Here is a 17,706-nt window from a genome sequence, read left to right as displayed (position 1 = left end):
AAAGAGCATGGCAACACATATTTGATTGTTTATAAAGGCCTCACATGGCCACCAGGCCAAAAGGAAAATGCAAGTCTTCACTCCCCTCTAGAGGGTTGATATTATGTTTCATTCCCACCAACAATTCATGAAGCTTAATACCATTTTCTAAACTAAAATTCTATGCATTTCTTAAAGTACACAAAACAAAGCCAAACCATAGTTACAATGGCTAAAATAAAAAATATTTGTACATTAGCCAAGAAAAATGTATTGTTTTCTTTTTATATAAACACAATGGCATGAAAGGTACATTTAGTCCCAGAAACCACTTTAGGTTCCCATCACCCAAGAAAATTTTCTCTTCAGTGAAAGGAAAAAGCTCACCATTCATTCCAAAATGTTTTCCCCTATCTTTTGGCATGTTAGGTATCCCCTAGCACCTTCCTCATCCAACTAGCCATTCTGATTTGTTCACTTAGCAATTTTGTGCAGCCAACAGAAAAATCTCTTTTTAGTTTGTAAAAATCCTTTTTCTCATCTTGGATGTTTTCTAGATTTTCAGATTTGACCAATGAAGGACTATTTTTCTAAAATCCAAATAAAGAATTCAGTACAAGTGGATAAGTGATTATAAACCCTAAACACGTGACTGTCCAAAACCCATTTTAGAGCCATTCTTTTGTGAACCATTTTCAGGCACATTATCTCATTGCCAAGAGCTCTGCCTATTCTCTAGCTGTTATCTGACTGCATTTGTGAATGACAGGAAAACCAGACCCAGCAGCTGCAAAAAAAGAGCATCTTGGCAAGATTACAACAGCCAACCAGATGACAGGGGAGTAAATTGCCCCTGTCAGATTTACACAAGTCAGATTCTTATTATTTGTTTTCCTTTATGATTTAATTGAGTCATTTTTTTTTCTCTTTCACTTAAGGAAAAGGAGTTTGGAAATATTTTCATTTTAGTTAATCAACTAAGAGCTAGATTTCGCAGTCCCAGAGAGGAAAGGAAAAGGGCATCAGATTCATCTGGGGGTCTCTGTTTCTTTGAAATTTCTTGTTCTTAGGCTTATGTTGGTTGCACAGGACCAGTACCTCCCTTCTCTTTTTGAGGAAACTGAATTTTATTTTTCTTTTAGTTAGGAAGTATTCCCATTTAGTTTTGAATTCTTTAGAATCAATAGAAACATCACATCGTCAATCTTTGAAGAATAAAGATTCTCTACTTGCTCAAAGGTCCAAAGGACATAGATATGGTGTTCTAGAATGATTTTAATATATATTTTTAGTTCCTTGAGCGCATCCCCCAAAACTTAAGAGATATTATTTGCCCCTCTTAAAATATAATGGAAATACAAGCTTAAAGAGATAACTTCTGAAAATGAAACATCTGATAAACAGCATCATTGAATTTGAAATCTAGTTCTCATACATATCATTGTTCTTGTGAAAGCAAAAATAGAAGGCTGCCTCACGTTTTGTTTTCTATGTATATACAGTTCATTCTCATTTGCAATAGTTATGTTGTGTAAAGTCAACGCAAACACTGAATTAGCAAATACTGAACGCTTATTACTAGGAGAAACACAGGGGAATTCTGCAAGCCTCTGGTCACATTTCATCGACTGATCCATGTTTTATGTGTGTTTGTCCTTGAAGTTACCTTATTTAGGTATCTTTTTTACTGTTGGTTTTTTAACACTGAATGTACACATACCACTATAACTCAAGCCTGAATGAAGCTTATCTATCACACGCATATTCTCTGTAAGGCACATGACAGCTTTCTTGCACTTAGGAGCACTAGACAGTACTTCAACACTGTAGTTGAGAACCAGATTAAACAGCAAAACCACCCACAAAAGGCACCAAAATGTGAAAAACTAAATTTACTACAAAGAGGACACTTGTTTGCAGTTCGAGAGCTGACACCAGAAGGCAGAGTATCACCTCGTTCGACCTTAACTGGGACCATGTGTGTCAGGCAACCCTCATTTTTTTGCTGCTCTGCACTGTTTGTGAATGACCAGGAAATCACTTGGGAGTGTTCATTTTGGGGTTACAAATAAATTTTAGTGAGTAGATAGTAAATTCCACAATTAGAAATGGTAGAAGTTGGATCTTTATAAAGATCTGTAAGACTCCAAAGTCCACAAGCGGAGCTGCATTGCAGATAGTCTATGTAAAAATTCACTCACCCTCTAAAATCAACTACAAATTCAATGAAAGATTTCTTTTTATATGGATATGATTTCTAGGGTCATTCAATCTTCAGATGTCTGGCTAAGCTTATTCAAATTCCTCACAGTGGCAGTTCGGGTCTCACTGATATCATTTGACATATGTATTTCCACATCATTTTCTCACTTCAACTTCTGATTGACACTTATGTTTTAGTCTAGGCCAGAGAGACCAAAATTGGAATTTAAGTCCTAGGTCTTCAAACACACTATTAAATATTATCTAACTTAGTAGTGATATGATAGTCCCAGAATAGTATAAGTCAAATTCAACTTCATTCAAGAAATAATTATTGTGCTCTTTGCTTTAGTACATTTCATCTTCCTGATAGTTTTACTTCTTCATTGATGATTCTCTGAAATGCATTCCCTAAGTAATTTGGTAGACCTACACCCATAAAATTCTTCCGTAATAGTCTATGTATGAAGCGAATACATTTAAATGACTGTCATGATACTTTTCCTTACCTCCAAAAATATCCAGCCATTCTATGATAAGTGGCTATTCTAAAAATTTATATATATTCTAACCCTCTCTCTTTCTATACCTATATATACATACATACATGCATATATATTTAGACACATATGTATCATATATTTCAAAAAGTATCTGAGCATTTGTTACAGGTTATCTATCTCATTGCAAATACTTACAAGTTCCATTTTTTAGTAAAAGCCATGCTTTATATTCTTTTCATGACTGTCACAGAGAAAATACAATGAAGAACTAAGTATAAGGGAAGGGAGAATATCTGGACTAGGATCTGGGAACAATACTACCAAGACCACATTGTTCTTTGAAGAGTGTTAAATCCTTCCTCAACAATTCTTCCTGTCTCTGATGCCCAGGACATCATAAAGATTAAGAAAAATGTCTGGGGCTTCCCTGACGGTGCAGTGGTTGAGAGTCTGCCTGCCGATGCAAGGGACACGGGTTCATGCCCCGGTCTGGGAAGATCCCACATGCCGCGGAGTGGCTGGGCCTGTGAGCCATGGCCACTGAGCCTGCACGTCCGGAGCCTGTGCTCCGCAATGGGAGAGGCCACAACAGTGAGAGGCCCGCGTACCGAAAAAAAAAAAAAAGGAAAAGAAAAATGTCTGAATATGTGACTCCAAAATACAAGAGCTATCCCTTGGGGTTTAAGTGAGAACAACCATCACTGTGATCTTTAGGACACTGTCAACAGTTTATTATGACAGCAGTGGACAAGTAGCTGTCTTACACTGAAGAATTTGCAGCAAAGAGGAAAGGCAAAAGAAATTGATCTTCCTGTCTACTTCTTGCTCCACATGTTGGAAGTTGGGGATGCCCCTGTAGGCTAAGTGATATGATAGGGGCTCTCTTGTCAGATTGGGCTGCCATAACAAAATACCATATTTAGTGACTTAAACAACCACGTACTTACAGTTTATTTTCTCACAGTTCCAAAGGCTAAAAGCAAGATCAAGGTGCAGCCAATTTTGTTCCTTATGAGGGCTCTCTTCCTGGCTTGAAGACAGCCACTTTCTCATTGTGTCCTCACATGGCAGAGAAAAACAGTGACCTCTCTAGAATTTCTTCTCATAAAGCCCCTAATTACCTCCATAAAAGTCCTGTCTCCAAATACAGTCACATTAGGTGTTAGGGATTCAACATAATAATTTGTGGCAGGGTAGGGGTTGCACATACAAACATTTAGTATCAATATATGACAGGAAGTAAGTTAATGGATCAGGAAGGAGACTTGAACATGGAAGTACAGGATTTTTTTTTTTTTTTTGCGGTACGCAGGTCTCTCACTACTGTGGCCTCTCCCATTGCGGAGCACAGGCTCCAGACGCGCAGGCTCAGCAGCCATGGCTCACGGGCCCAGCCGCTCCGTGGCATGTGGGATCTTCCTGGATCGGGGCACGAACCCGTGTGCCTTGCATCGGCAGGCGGACTCTCAACCACTGCGCCACCAGGGAAGCCCGGAAGTACAGGATTTTTTAATCACTTGGAGAAGTTGTGACAACAGCAGTTAATTGGAGAAATCAAAGTTACATGGCCGTATTTGTATGGCAGGCTGGTGGTATAGGTCATAGTATCAACATATATATAAGAAGAAAACAAAGATTTAAATACTACTACTTTGTAAATTAGTGAAATTAGACTAATTTTGATACAAATAAGCCCATTTGACTGTTCATATAGAATCCTCTGAGCAGTAATCAGATATTTTGATTTGAATTAAGTTTTTTATAAATGCACTTAAAAATGCATGTAAGCATTTTTAAATGCTTAATTTACATTGAACTAGAAATAGGTTCTAACTAGGGATAGAGTCATGAACGAATAAAATGTTTTAGCATTTACCTTAACAAAAACATAATAAAATCCCAGGGTTTATAAACAAGAGAAAGACCCTACTTGTTATTTAGTACAGACAGGATTAAATACAATTTTTCCCAGCGTTTATCTGTTCAATGTACTATGAAATAAAATCGACTCATGTAATAAAGGACAGCATCTTAAGAAAATTTATGTCAATGTTCTTATTAGCTAATGAGTTTACATGCAGACCCTTAGCATTTTTGTTTTCCTCTATATAACCTTTCCATTCCCAATCACCACAGTTTCATCAGCAATTGCATCCTTTGAAGAGCTATTCTTTCACTAGGATGTGTGAAAATGTAGGACTACTTTTCAGAAAGGAGGCCACTCCCTGAAATCCAAGAATGAATGTCAATGAAAATGAGGTCAATAAAGAGAAAGTAAAAACAAAATCACACTTTATATAAAATATTCAGCTTTTTATAAACTACATGAGATTTATACATGTATAATCCACCCAAATGTTTAAAGTATTAAGTATACACACTATATTCCATATTATTTGAATTTTGAAAACTTTCCATCAGGCTTTATACATCCTAGTATCTTCTATGTGGTCATTAAAGAATACCATATAATTTATTTTTGAAAAATAAAATGAAAGTGGTAGAAAACATAGTAAATTAAATGTCATTTAAAATGCTACTAAGACAGCCAACCATGTCAATTGTTTTACAAAAACCATCACCTATACTTAGAGAAACCAGAGAATTTCCATTCTGTGCAATATACTCTTGTCAGTTTATCTCATGGAATTAATAAAATGGTATTAAGAGAAGCAAACGTTTCTCTCTCTTTTTTTTGGCTGCATCGGGTCTTAGATGCAGCATGCGGGATCTTTTGTTGCAGAGTGTGGGCTTTTCTCTAGTTGCGGCGTGGGGGTTTTCTCTCTCTAGTTGTGGTGCGCGGGCTCCAGAGCGTGTGAGATCTGTAGTTTGCAGCATGCGGTCTCTCTCATTGAGGCCCACAAGCTCAGTAGTTGTGGCACACAGGCTTAGTTGCCCTGTGGCATGTGGGATCTTAGTTCCCCGACCAGGGATCGAACCCATGTCCCCTGCATTGGAAAGCGAATTCTTTACCACTGGACCACCAGGGAAGTCCCAAGAGAAGCAAACATTTCTTTCTTTCAAATAATTACTAAAAATTTCAAGTTATGTTTTAAACCTCACTCATGCTAATTTTAGTAAATGAAACAATCATTATAGAATTTGCCTTTCGTTTGCTTCAATTTAGTTAAATCTTCATGTGTGTACCTTGCTCTAGAACTGTATTTACACATTTTCCTGTTCACTCCCTAAATAACACTTAATAAATCTAAAAAGCTGCTATGTATTCTGAGACATGTATGCAAGCAAATTTAGAATGCACAGTATGGTTTCCATTGTATCTGATTTAGAATAAACTAAATATTTTCCAGGTGGTCTTGCAATTTTTTTAAGCTGATCATAACACAGAAGCTTTATTTTTTTAGGTTAGCTTTGGTATTTTTGAAGTAAAGAATGACAAAAAACAAACAAACAAAAAAAAAACCTTTACATCTATCTATTAAAATATTTGATAGAGCATAATTGAAATATGTCTAAATGGCTGACAAGAATTTGAGCTTAAGCTTGTATAAGTTGACAATGTACTTTCCTTAGAAAAAATAAACTAAAATTTTTGAATATGTACATAACTGTGGTGGACAACTTCTAAAATGGCTCCCCATGACCCCTGCCCCAGGGTGTTTATACCCTTGAGTAACTTCACCTTGAGTGTGGATTGGACCTAGTGACTTCCTTCCAATGAATAAAATTCTGCAGAAGTGATGTGATGCCACTTCAGATTATAAAAGACAGTGACTTCTGTCTTGTCAGAGCTCTCTCTTGCTGTTCTGATAAAGTCATCTGTGGTGTTTTGAGCTGTTCTATGGAGAAACCCAATGGCAAGGAAATGAGAGCAGCTTCCAGCAATAGCCATCAAGAAATTCATGCTCTTAGTCCAACAGCCTGAGAGACACTGAATCCTATCAACAACCACTGAGAGAGCTTGGAACTAAATCAGTCTATCTGAATTGAACCTTGAGATGACTGTGGCAGGCCAAAATCTTGACTGCATCCTTGTAGGAGACCCTGAACCTTAGGACCCATATAAGCTGTGCCCAGATTCCTAATCCACAGAATCTGTGAACTAATACACATGTGCTGTCTTAAGCTGCTAAATTCTGAATAGCTTGTTGTGCTGCAATACATAATTAATACAATAATTAATATAAATAATTTTTACTTTAGGGCACTAATAATGTTCTGTTACATAAAATGGTTACATGCTGTGATGTTCCAATGCTCCCTACTCTCCATCCTTTGTTTCCATGTCTGTAAAATGAGAAAGCTGAGAAAGAATATCTCTGCTATTGTTTCCAGATATAAATTTTATCTTATTTACATAATCCTATTACTAAATTCACACTTAGTCTTGATGTCAAAATAGAAGATAAGAATTGTGAAGATTACATGATATTATGCATGGAAAAGTACCTAGCTCCATGTGCTGTTCACTGTGAAAATGCTCAGAAAATAGATATTTGCTACAGGTTGGCATGCAGGGAGCAAGTCTGGACTTCCAGTTTAGCTCTTTCTTGGTCAATTTGGGTTTGTCAGATGGGGTAAATAGGAACAGTTTGGGGCTAAAGTCTTGGTAGGACAGGTAGAAAAAATTCAGTCCTTCAGCATCTTTCATAGTCGTTTATTTTGGATTCACTTTTTAAAAAAATTTTTTTAAGATCAATTCTTAAACTTTCTGTAGGAAAATGTTTAGAATGTCAGAATAAAAATAAAAGTGTGAAATACACATTCACAGCCTTACATTTTCAAGTTTAATAAGAACATGATTTTAACAGATATACAAGTTGAAAAGCTGAAACGGGGTGGGGAGATGAGGAAGGAATAGTTGGTCTATTTGATTTTTATATTTTAAGATTCAAAAGTTTAGAAGCTCTGGTCCTAAGATTTTTATGACTTAGATGCACAGTGACCAGGATTCCTCTGTAGAATAGGTATGAAAAATTAATTTTGTAATGTTATTGTAGTAGTAGATTAAAGATGGCTGAATTCTTTGCTGCTCTTTCTGTTAAGAGGTAGAGGAAAAATTCACCTCCCTTTGAATCAAGGCTGTACTTATTAGCTTGCCTGACAAAAAGAACATGACAGAAATGATGCTGTGGGACTTTCAAAGGCAAGTAGCCTTTCAGCTTTCACTCTGACAATGTTATTATACATGATCTGGTTGAAACCAACAACCATGTAAGAAGTCTAGCTACCTTAGACCACCATCCTGGAGAGGCCACACATAGGTCCACAATGTGAGCTCTGAGTTCAGCCTTCTAGCTGTTTCCACCAATAACTAGACTTGTGAGTTTAGCTAACTTGGACTCTGCCACCATAAAAAATGGAAGAATTACCCCGCTGAATTCTCCCCTAATTCTTGATGAACTGTAGTAAAATCATTGTTATTTTAAGCCACTTAATTTTGGGGTAGTTTGATATACAGCAATCATTATCTGGAGACTTCATCATACTCACCTAGTTTTAACCTAAGTGTTTAATATGCGACCAAATGCATAGTCGTCTCAAAGTGAAAAAAAATATTTTGCAACATTATCTAGAAGTGATAATTTAGGTCCCAATTTATATAGGACAAGGGTATCATTGGATACCCAGAGGAGAATCATAAAGAAAAAAGAATCAATAAACTGAAGGATTTTCATATTGGAAGCATATTGTATGACTTTACAGAAATTCTATATTTCTGCTTTGAGTCACCATGGAACAAAATATAAAAATAAATAGATATGCATGTATATGTGTGTGTGTTTATATTTACATGCATACTCATATATATGTATATACTTACAAACAGATATACATATATAGAGAAGTTTTGAGTTTAAAAAGACCTGCGTTTATTATTCTATGTAGGTAACTAGATTGAATGAAACCTACTAATGTGTATTGCAGTAAAGTTTTTGATATCCAGAATAGATAAAACTGAGTAAAGAACATCACTGAAAGAACTCTATTTTAAAAAGACTAGTAACTCTTTATGTATCATATGCTTTAACACAGAATTAATTATTCATCTCCCCCACCCAAGGGGAAAAAAACAACCCACATCTTTATTCAGGTAAATATTGAAAATAAGAAAAATGGTAACTTGACTAACAAAGTCCTACTTAATTTCTTTCTCAAAAACCTCAAGTTTACAAAGGCTCACTTTTGTATACTAGGCAGGACGCTGAAGTAGATATTCTCAACTGATAAATCGCCACTGATGATTTTCCATAGTGATGCATAAACACGGTTTTTTAAAAAAGGAAAGGAAAACCAACACATCCAGAAGAAGATTTAATGAAAAGCATTAAGCTGGCAGATGCCTCAACTGTGGTTCTTTTTAGAGTCAATCACACTTATTTTTTCATTTGTCAAATTTCCCTATGTTTCTTTCCAAATCCTCAGTATCAAGCTTATACTGGTACTTCATATTCATACACATTTGGTACTGATACAATTTAGATATTTTCTGTTGACACTTTTCATTGACATTCAACCATGAGAGATAATGATTTAGTTTCCTTATACCACTCTCGACACCTTTCTCTCTCCTAATTCTTCTTAATTCCTTAATTTTGCTGCTCAAATTCAAACTGCACTCTTAATTTTGTACCCTTTACACAAATAATACTACATTTTTAATACAAAATACTTACAAAATCAAATCTCGATTAGCTCACTTTTGATAATTCAACATAATATTATATCATTTTTGTTAAGATGTGTCAGTTTGCACGTTAAAGAGTTTTCACATATATTTAAAATTATTCTAAACATGTTATGACATAAAATTTCCAAAATGTACTGATCAAATATGTCTATTTCATCCAGACTGCTCCCTTTCAGCCCTAGGTGTAAGTTCTTCAGAAGAGTCATATATAGAAAAAAAACAATAAAAGGGATTTTACACTGGATAAAATTCCTTGATATGGCTTGTTAAGAATGCTGTGTCTCCTCAAATCTCAGAGGCTGACACATCCTGGTGTGGTACCAATTCTCCAGTTCTATGAATCAGCATGATGTCTCAGTACAGGAAATCTATAATGACATAATGTTCACTAAATGCCATCAGAAAGGTAATTGTCAAGTTAAGAAAAAAATAGGACATTTTTGTTAGGAAAAAAAATATTTGAAACATGCTTAAATATTTATCCATTGATTTTTATGGTAATGAATAATAGATAAAAGGCTTAAGAATATCTTTGGACAACTAAGTGGTAGATGGTAGTGACAGGTTTTTGTTCCCTATTCCAATTTCCATGATTGCTGCTCTGGAGAAGCTTCAGGGAACTCTATCTGGAGAGAGGTATTTTGTTTTCTCTTTCAGTTTAATGGCAGATATTTAACTTTTAGTAACTAAAGATCACGCTATAGCCATATTCCATTCAATAGTTTTCCCTTTTTGGCAAAAGATAGAAGCAATTATGTTTCTATTTATTCATCACAAAATGAAGATGAAACTCCACTGCTAAATTGCCATTCTGCAGTGTTTAATGTTGCCCTGAAGATACTGCCTTTTTGGAGAAGTTATATGTGCTTGATTACAAAACTATGCATTGTTTCTCTTCTATTTTAACTTGTAGAGCATGACCTTTCCTTAATTGTTGCTGTTACATTACAATTTTATATATGTTTTATAAACAAAACAATTTCTAAATTTAGTGACAGGAACTTCAGTTCCTTGCAATAACACAGATCAGTTATCCTGAAAATACTCTCAATAAAAACACCAAAATAACCTGAAAAACATAGACTAAACATACTTTAAGTGTGTAACTGAAGCTATAAGTCATTAGAATAGTTCTATTTGGAGAGGAACGGCCAAGATTCCAAAGGATAAGAAACAAAGACAAAGAGAAAAACCTACTTACCCCTCAAGACATGGTCCTAAAACTATAAAACAAGGTAACAAGGAGATCTTAAACACAGTCAGAGAGATAGGAAAGATGACAAGGACTAATAACAGGCTTCTGAGCAGTCATTTTTAGAAGAAAGTGAAATAATACCTTTCAAACTATGAGACAACAGTAAGTGACACCCTATAACTATAACAATTTACAACCTATACATTTATACATAGCTAAGGCATTATTATAGAAAAAAGCTGAATAAAAGACTTTCAAAGAGAAAAATCGAAATCTCAAATAAATCTTAACCATATCTTTTAGTAGAAAGGAAATTGAATTTAGAAGGATTAAAAAGTGGTACAAAGAAGAATAATCATCAAGGAAATTAGTAAAAAGTAGCTAAACATATAAAGTATTGATTTAAAAATAACAACAAGGGTAATTAATCTGGAAGTAAATATAAAATAAATCTAAAAGACTAAGCAACAATAACATGTAGAAATTAAGGGGATAAAATGTTTTCAGTGCTTTACCATTATTGTATAGTTTTGTTGGAGGTTATAGGTATTGATTTACTCTACATTTTGTTAAATATGTATGTAAAATGTTAGGTGCCATATGAAAAAAAAAGTATGGATCAAATGCACGTTAGAAATCAAAATGTTTAAACACTTAAACGATCAACTTAAGAAATGAAAAAGAACAGGGTAAGTTGAAATAAAGAAGAAAAATGAAAATAAGATAACAATAGAAGTTAATTAAATAGAAAAAAATTAGAACAAACCAAAAGTAGATTTTATGCAAAACCTACTAATACAGAAAAGAAAAAAAAATGTTGGTATTGAACATCTTTGTGTCTAGAAAGAGGAGGCAATGCAAGGTATATAGAAAAGATTTTAAATGGTATGAAAAAACAATGAATATGTTTGTTCAAATGAATATAAAATTCAAAGGATTTGGAAATTTTTCAAGAAAGGGTAATTTAACAGCACTAACTCAAAAAAAAAAGTGTTAATATAATAATAACTATTAGAACGTTCCATCAGAAGTTTAAAATCTATCTCCAGCAAACATACACACAAATCAACCCTCAAAAAATGATTTTAAATTTAATTGCTAAGCCTTCAAGAAACTGCTAATTACTTTTTAAAATTCTTATGGGAAGTAGAAAAAAGTTGTTATGTAACCCATTTCTCAGCTAGTATGCTTTAGAATAGTGTTACTCAGAGTAGCCAGTCAGCAGTTCGCTATTGATCAGCAATGAGATAAGGAGTTTGCTGCACTGGAATGTAAATTAATATGTTGCTTCCTTCACTGAGAAAGTCTTGCATAAAAAAATATCAGGTGAACTAAAATTGTCATCCTTAGTGATGTAGTTGATTTATATTCTGGCTCAAGGTCCTTATTTCATTGTGATCCAATAAAAAACATTTCAAAACCGGCATCACAAAACCGACACCAGTTCATATATCACACTTTGAGTAGCATTGTTCTGGAAACCAAGAGAAGACAGAATAAAATGAAAAAATTTGGGGCTTCCCTGGTGGCGCAGTTGTTGAGAGTCTGCCTACCGATGCAAGGGACACGGGTCCATGCCCCGGTCCAGGAAGATCCCACATGCCACGGAGTGGCTGGGCCCGTGAGCCATGGCCACTGAGCCTGCGAATCCGGAGCTTATGCTCCGCAACGGGAGAGGCCACAACAGTGAGAGGCTCGCGTACCACAAAAAAAAAAAGAGAAAAAAGAAAAAAAAAAAAAAGAAAAAATTTGAGCAACATTTTTAATGTAGAGGTAAAGTGCCCAGCCAAGATATTCTCAAATTAAACTTATTAAGGAATTAAAACAAAAAAGCCAAAGTCAGGTTTATCCCAGAAATTTTATTAAAACTCGACACCAATACATAACAAATGAATAGGAAAAATAAATAAGAAAATCATGGACCTTTCTTAATCTAACGTAAGGTACCTAAAAAAACCAAACCAAACAAAAAAACCACAGAGCAACTACGTGATGGTATTTACCACTTTGTGGTAAAAATCATAATCCACCCTTTAAAATATGAAAGTAAGCAAAAATCATAATCGTCATGGTTTATATCTAATATGTATGCTGGAAGTAATAATCAACTAAGACAAGAAAATAATACAAAAGTTTGGAAATAAAGAATGACTGTGGTACAATTACATAGAACATCTAATAAACTCTAGAGACAAATTATGGGGATTAATAAGATTAAGGTTGTACAATAAGATTTCTGTATGTTATTTCTAGAAATCATTTCTATTAGAAATGCAATTTTTAAAACATAATTTTAATTGTAGCCCAATATAAAGGATTCACATAACTATAACAAATGTGGGTGAAAACTCTACAGAAAATACATAAAATTTATACTGAAAGCCTTTAATGAAGAATTAATTAATTAAATAAATGAAGAGTTTATAAATAGTAAGGCTCAAAATATTAAAGGATGCTGCTTCTTTTCTAATTAATTTTAAATCTAGTTTTAAGGAATACAATATTTTAAGTAAGGTGGTTAAAAACATGTTTATGGAAAAAAAAGAGACCAAGTATAGCAAAGATGATTCTGATAGATGAAAACAACAGATGAGGTTTTAATTATTATAAAGATATGAGATATCTTATAAATATACTATATATAGAGGTATATAATTTAGAAATAATTCAGACAGTGTTGAACTGGCCCCTCCAATGAGATGAGTAGGATAGGAGAGGATAGGATAGGATAGGGCAGATAATGAATAGGGCAAGATTGGTTAAGATCAGTTAGGATAGATAAGGATAGCATATAATGGGGTAAGATAGACAAGAATAGAATAGAATTGAATAGAATCTGATAGCAAAGCATTTAGTAATGTATCCATCAGTGTATAGAAATTCATTATTTTAAATGAGTGGCTTTGCTGAGAGGGGTGAAACAATGGCATATTGAATTAAAGGTACTGAAAAAATGTCACTTACGTAGAAAAAAATCAAGTCGGATGCAAAAAGGCTTTAATCTGAAAATCAAAACTTTAAAATTCTGATTTAAGCAGAATATATTTATGACACCTGGATCAGGGTGAACTTCTTTAAAAGACACATAAAGTACAAACCATAAAATATACATTGTAAAAGTATTTGTATAAAATCACACACACACACACACACATATGCACACATAAAAAGGCAACAGAATGACTGGGAGAAACACTGGTAAGGCATAAGATAGACAAAAAACTAGTATGCTGAATGTGAAATAAACTGTGGTAAATCTGTTAGGAAAAATTTTTAAAAAAGGAAAGAAGGAAGGTAGGAAGGAAGGAAAAAAGGAAGGGAAATAAAAATCCAACAAAATGGACAAAATATAGCAACAGGCAATTCAAAGGAGAGGAAATATGACTAGTGTTTAAAAATGTCTAACCTCAGTAGAAATAAGAGGAATGTAAGTTAAAACTGCAATAAGAAAAAAATTTCACATTCAGAAACTGGCAACATTTAGTCTGAAAATAACATGTTTTGACAAGGATACATAGCAAATATATATATTTTTATAACCCACTGGTGGGAATTTACATGGGTACAACCAATTTGAAGGGTAATTTGACAATATATGGAAAAATTGAAGATGTCCGTACTCTTAAGACTTAGTGGTTTTCTCTAGAGAGGCAATCACATACAAGTACACAAGGAGATATATACACAGAAATGCTTGTAATAAAGAAAAGTTAGCAATAACCTAAATTTCCATAAAGTAAAAAGCAGAAATATATATATATATACATCTATATATAGTATATGTATAGTATTTATTAGCTAAATAATTTATTTAGTATTTATAAATATGAAATAAATCTATATTTAGTATTTATTTTAGTATTCAGTAGCTGTGAGATGGATGTATGTGAATTATATGTTCCAAAGTGAATTATTCTCAAAAATATATTGAACAAAAATAAGCGATTTGCAAAACACTGTAGACATCAATAAAATAAAATATAATATGTACTTTAGGGAAAAAAACATATGCCATAAAATGTAATATTTGCTAAAATATAAGAATACCAAATTAATCATAGTGATTACTTAATATTTATTTACTTAGTTCTTAAATAGGTGATAGAAAGGCAAATGTATAAGGGATTATTCTTTCAAATTTTTTAGGTCTAAAGTTTAAGTATATTAGAAATAAGTATATTATATGGTCATCAAATTCAGCCAAACTACATACACAAGCACAGAAGGCCATTCAAGTGAAATGGAAAAGATGGTAATCTTCTCACCAGGAAAATGTTGATATTAAATGGGCTGTGAGTATAGAAAGTATCTTCTGAGAGCTTCATCTGTTCAGTAACAGGAGTCTAACTAGTGTGAAGTCCTGCAATGTGGAATTATAGTAGTAGGACCTGACCTTCACCAAAGTCTAGAATCTGTTTATGACTGAAGCTATGAGACCTTTAGGTAGACAAATGAAACAAGACTGAGATAAGGAAAAGGAATATAGGCTTTGAAGCTCAAATTCAACTTCATTTACTTCAGCATTTAAAAAATCTCCTGAAGCCTTTATAGGATATGCCATACTCTTTTTTACACTTAAAAATTTTTTTTTTTTTCACAAAAATAGTTCCAAACAAAAAATTATTAGTATCTATATTGTATCTCTGTGTATATGTGTGTGCATGCATTGTGTATGTATATGCACATACGTACATGTATTAACTTTCTAAGAAAGTACAAGGGGGCAGAGTGATGCCAAAATCATAACAGCAATTAAAATTTAGGAAAAAGTCAGAAAAAACAACTATGCTAGGAATAGAAGAATAGAATGGAATAGAATTGAAAGAAAGCTGGGACACTCATCACTTCTCAAGGAATTTCTCTCGTTTCACTTGTATCTTATGAGGTAGGGGTATTTTCTGCTAGATAGACAAGCCTATCATGGTAAATCCAGATGCATTTTCAATAATCCCTAGAACTAAGTGTAGTTCAAGATTGAGGTAAAGCCCAATAATCTACTTCGGTCAATACCTCCCAGGAATAATACTATAGCAATTTGCAGTGCCTGTTCTTAGAGTAGGCACATAAAATATCACAATTCCCATAACTGGAACTCAATGATGAAGATTGCATCATTCCCATTTCATAAACAAAAAGACAGAACTTCAGAAAGGATATAAAATGTTCATATAGATAAAAGTATATCAAATAAAGTTATTTTTTTCAAACAATGAAGTGTCAGAGCCTTGAGTTCAAAACCAGCTATATCTGATTTCATTCATCATATTTTATGTTGCCGAGTTAAATGGGGTTATTACAATCATAGCAGGACCACCTAGGATGGGAGCTGTATTACCAGATACAGTGAGAAGAGACCCAAAGCCCAGTCTGTACCCACTCAGAGGGAACTGCCAAATTTCCCTATTATTTGAAACATTACTGTGATTTAGATATGGTACCTCTAAGAGGTACATAACACATAACTGGATGGGAACTCAAATTAAGATGTTAACTTCTGTTAAATCAATAATAATTAAATTTTCAGAATAGTTTGCCATCATTTAAAGAAAAAAAAAAAAACTAAGGTAAAGGACTTTGTGACAGGGAAGGAATACAGGGACCCATCTGGGCAAGAAGGATTTACCTCTGGCAATCAACCTGAATGAGATCCTGGACAAAGGGGCCTGGGAGAATGGCAAAGAGGAAATGAATATCTTTTTTGCATATTTAAGTGAAGTTTCCCAAATCCCCTGATATATCATATCTTGGTGATAAATCCATATGCATTTAAAATTTATAAACCTGTTACTGCAGTACTTAATAGACTCTGGAATTTTTAGACACCTTATCTCTGATAGACACAAGCCGAGTGTTGAAAGTATATGGTGTTATTAACTTGCTGGGTAGAAGCTAGTGCATCCTATTGTTTAGTCAGATTAGTTTAGCTAGTGAGTCCTATTGTTTAGTCAGATTAGCTTGGTAGTGTTCCCCAGTCAAAAAGTCTAACTGGGATATTGTTTCATCACTATCTTCATCATCATTAGTACTGTTACCATTGTCAATATGATAATGTTCATTTACAGTTCAGAAAGTATTTACACATGCTTATTTACCTCTATGTGTTGGTATGGTATGTACAGGTCAGTGAATGGTGTATTTCAATGGTGTAGGAGACATTTGATCTGCGATAGATACATTTTATTCTCACTGCAAAGGGAATAACAGGGTTTTAGAAGGGAAGCAATCATTATTTAAAGCTTTAGAAATATCAATCCAGTTGGTTTGTCGAACATATATTATAGAGGAGCCAAAAAGCCAAAGAGACCAGTTTGAAGAGTTTCAGTTTAGAGATGATCATGGTTTGTTCCAAGATGACAGATAAGAGGCTAAGGCATAGATCTGAGGCTCATTAGCATGTAAAATGCTATCCCTATTAGATAGGATTTAATGGGATTTCAATAAGTGCTTCTAAGACAGAATAGACAGAGAAAAAGAAAGAGGCAGGACTTTGGGTCACTGCAACATTTAGAGGACTCAGGAACCAGGGATGGAGACAGACTGGTATTGAGTTGCAGACTAAGGTAGTATACACTTTCCTAGAGAATTAAGGGTTCAGAGGAAGTGGTGACCAACAGGCAACTAACCATTGACTTTGGAAAAATATTAATCACCAGCCCTCCTTGATATAGATATTTTAGTGCTGTTTTAAAGAAGAAAGTCAAAACAGTCAGAAATATGACTAACTGCAGCCTGGTCAACTCCAAGCGTGGTGTTGTTGCTTCTAATCACTCATGTTCTGTGATATGCAGAATATCACAGAATACTCTGCAGCTGTGTAACTCCCTCTCCATACCATTACAGGTTCCATATAATTCTAGTTAACACTCCCTTTGATTATGATTGCCTGGGTTCTATCTCTTAATAACTTCAGGTCTAATGATTGGTTATAAAACTCTTCAAGTTTCACACTACGAAGCCTAAGAAAATTATCAATTAATATTATAGCAAACGTCCCTTGAAGTATGTGTAAAATTTATCCCTAATTGGTATTTCAAGTAAATAATACCCTTTAACAGCTTAATTCCTCTTGGAGGAATCTGGGAATAAATAAGAAAATATATCAGTAAATAAGGTAAATAAATAATTCTGACTTCCATTATCTGTTCACACATTTTAGATAAATTCAACTTATTAAT

The sequence above is a fragment of the Mesoplodon densirostris genome, chromosome 15 (assembly GCF_025265405.1).
Source record: "Mesoplodon densirostris isolate mMesDen1 chromosome 15, mMesDen1 primary haplotype, whole genome shotgun sequence".
NCBI classification, from domain to species: Eukaryota; Metazoa; Chordata; class Mammalia; order Artiodactyla; family Ziphiidae; genus Mesoplodon; species Mesoplodon densirostris.
Note: the sequence above shows the minus strand (reverse complement) of the source record.